The 3467-nt window shown below is 52.7% G+C and overlaps 1 pseudogene; it reads right to left on the bottom strand.

The window, feature by feature from the left end:
* Positions 1-1069: 1069 nt before the first annotated feature.
* Positions 1070-1596, bottom strand: LOC147430711 (uncharacterized; annotated as a pseudogene).
* Positions 1597-3467: the final 1871 nt, after the last annotated feature.

Raw genomic sequence — 3467 nt, 5'->3', positions numbered from 1 at the left:
ATCTCCGTGCATGAACTTCCGGGTCGTCGATCCATTACTTGGCCGTGTCTAGGTTTAGTTTTTAAGCAGACATCTACAGTTACGATCTTTTCGATCTCCGTGCATGAACTTCCGGGTCGTCGATCCATTACTTGGCCCCGCATTAAATATAGGTGTTACTTATTCCTGAGGCTAGTGCTTCAAATACATTCTTCAATAGTAAACTCAAAACCATCACGTTGGTAGCCTTATCTTTGCCTCTCCGGAAGATGGCCGCATTCTTGCTAGTTTCTGTGTCTGCGTGTTGGCATGCAGAACTTTGTGAAAACTCTTACTGGTAAGACCATAACTTTGGGATCAGAAAGCTCTGATACAAATGGTAAGCGTTAAAAACACCAAGATCCATGAGAAGGAGGGTATACCCCTTGATCACAAATGTCTCAGACCATGACCTTGGAGGTTGAGACCTCTTACAAAATTTATAATGGGAAGACTAAAGTATCCCCCTAGCCAGCAATGTTTGGTCTTTGCAGGAAAGCAACTGGCGGATGGGCGTAACACTTAATGTGCATCTTGTGTGTGAGGTCTTTTTGTTTGATTCCAAAACCACGCTCATAATCGAAAACACTTTTAACGACACAACATGTTACATATGGTATGGAGGGCATGCTTTAATTACCTGAACTTAATTAGCTCTTCACTAAATAAGCTCAAAATCGAGTGATCCAAAGAATACAGACACTATCCCCCCGTGTGCAAATCCCCGGAACAAGGGCAGCCTGGAACAAGTGCTTGGGGTTTATAAGTGGCCGTGCAGAGCTTTTGTTGGGCGATTCAGCGGTACATAGGGGTACCTGATGGATGTATATGAACGTCGTGGACGAGAAGTCCATTGAGGTGCAGTTAAAAGATAAGCCCAGAATCACCTTTAAAAGAAAATATATATGAATTCAAGATAAACCCAGAATCACCCTTAAAAGAAAGTGCAAGGTAAAGACTAATGGTAGTCACCCACGAGACAATAGAATATAGCCAAACTCTGATGAAAACCGTACCAAATGGGTGCAGCGTGCTTGAGCAGTACGTACCCTTATGAAAGGAAGAATAGTGCAAGGAGAATGGTTAATGTGGAAAGCATGATTGGAAAGAGGGTGCAGAGCATAGCCACTCTCGATCTGCTGTCCACGTATGGTAGATGATTATGTCCTAGAGATAGAGATAGTCTATGTGAAGGAGGGATGCAATGGATGCGACCCACAAACAATTGAAGGTATGCTGGGGGACTGATTTTTGAAACATAACGCCGATTGAAGCTGCAAAGCATGCAACGGGAAATTGAAACAAGTCCTTGCAGGGTTTTACGATTGGGAGAGGCGGGGTTTGATCCGGAAGACATCGTGTGTGCACAAATGGGCAGTGTAGATGAGGTGGTGGTGGGTGATCGGAGACACCTGCCTTGAGCAGGTTCTCTTGAGCAGCATCAGTACTACAACATTGGAGGGAAGTTGCAGCACTAGGGTGAAGAATAATGAAAGTAATATCATGATTGGCAATGCCTGCTGGGTTGATTGATATGGCAACATGACCATCTGCAGGTGCAGAAGCATCCTTTCTCATCTTCTCTCTCCTCGATTGCAGCGTATAGAGGCGAGGTTGATGATGAGAGCAGCTGCTGTGAGCCTCTTCGGCATTATAAGTGAAATGAGCATCTGCATGTTGTTGCCGGCATCTTGGCTGCAAGGGTTAATTACGTAAGCTGGGCTGACAGGGATAACGTGAGGACGTGGTTGGGAAGCATCCATCCTCAGGCAGCTAGTAGGCTTTTTGGAAATTCACAGCAGGCAGCGGGCGAGAGAGGGCCGGTTGCGGAGGAGGGTTTGCCGAGGACTCGAGGAGGTCTTGTGTGACGCCCCAGAATGTGGGCGCGTCGGGGAGGGACCGTTTTCCTTTGCTCTGATACCAAGTGTGACGCCCCAGAATGTGGGCGCGTCGGGGAGGGACCGTTTTCCTTTGCTCTGATACCAAGTGTGACGCCCCAGTTTCTGGGCGCGTCGGGGAGGGGGCCCGGCGGGGATTTATACCCGCACGCGGCGGAGGGGACTTCTGTCTTCAAGGGGCCCGGCGGGGATTTATACCCGCGCGCGGCCGAGGGGACTTCTACCTTCAAGGGCCCGGCGGGGATTTATACCCGCGCGCGGCCGAGGGACAAGGTGTTGCTTCAAGGGGTCCTGGCGCGGACGGCACCGGCTCAGGAGGGCCCGGCTCGGACGGGACCGGCTCGGGTCAAGTTGCCTTCTCGGGGGCCCGGCTCGGACGGGACCGGCTCGGGCGTGGTTGCGTTCCATGGGTCGACGGCCGTTTGCGTTTCGCGGGTCTTCGCGGGTCTTGCGTTTCGGGTCCCTAGCCCCACGTAGCCTCAGGCTCCGCCGCACCGCCGACGGGTCATAGCGTGCCCCGGGGAACCTTGCGTGCAGTCCCCACGGTGCGCGAGTGCGTGGAGTGAGGCTACAGTGTCTAGGTGGGGGGTCCCCTCCCGTGGCCGGTCTTCGGGAGGCTCATACCCCTTATATACACCCCCGTTTGAAGAGAGTTCGACGACCGCGTCGAACGTGGGAAAAGAGTGCTCGGCTATGCATGAGGCCGTGGGGACAAAGGGGTGCATATAAGTGCAAGTGATCAAAAACTGTTCCCAAATGCAAGTAAGTCGGCATGCTTTGTTTTTGTACTTTTGAAAGTGAGTGAGTGAGTATTTTTGGGGTTTTGGCAGAAGGCTGAAAAGATATGCTTTGAACACCCAAGTAGAATTCCCCGTACTTGAGCGTTCCCCGAATAGGTAACCCAGTGTGCGCGGAGCCACCTGCTGCGTTGGCCCGCACGGAGGCTTCTTGAAAGCCGAATCTGAAATAGCGTTCCGTCGCAATGCAGCACTTGCGAGTTGGTCCCTGTTTGGACGTCGTTTGGATCTTTAGCTCAGCATGGGCCACAAAACGTGGCCGGGGCGCGACGAACACCGTTGGCTTGGTTCGTCGCGTTTTTGGAGATTCTCTGTTTTTGTCATAAAGAGCCCTGTCTGGCTCGCATCTGCCTTTTCTTCATGTGGAGAGCCCTGTCTGGCTCACATCTTTGCTTTTTGTGTTTGGAGGTGCCCGGCTCGGATCGGGGCCGGCGCGGGTCACGGGTGACGGCCCGTTGTTTGGACGCATCACGAAGAGCCCTGTCTGGCTCGCATCTTTCCTTTTTCTCATGGAGGTGCCCGGCTCGGATCAAGGCCGGCGCGGGTCACGGGTGACGGCCCGGTGTTCAGGGAACGCGTCACGGGGCGGAGGGCGTGTGGTTGCTTTCTGGAGCTCTCTTCACCAAGATTTTGACGACCCGGGCCATTGCGGTTGGAGTCGTCGTGAGGATCGTGCGCGTCAGGCACGTCGGTCTTCGGCTCGTTTCCAGGAGCTCGTTCTGGAGCTCTGGTACCAAGTGTGACGCCCCAGAAT

The sequence above is a fragment of the Adiantum capillus-veneris genome, chromosome 21, assembly GCF_014529385.1.
Source record: "Adiantum capillus-veneris isolate H3 chromosome 21, ASM1452938v2, whole genome shotgun sequence".
Lineage (NCBI taxonomy): Eukaryota > Viridiplantae > Streptophyta > Polypodiopsida > Polypodiales > Pteridaceae > Adiantum > Adiantum capillus-veneris.
Note: the sequence above shows the minus strand (reverse complement) of the source record. Positions and strands in the feature narration are given on the sequence as shown.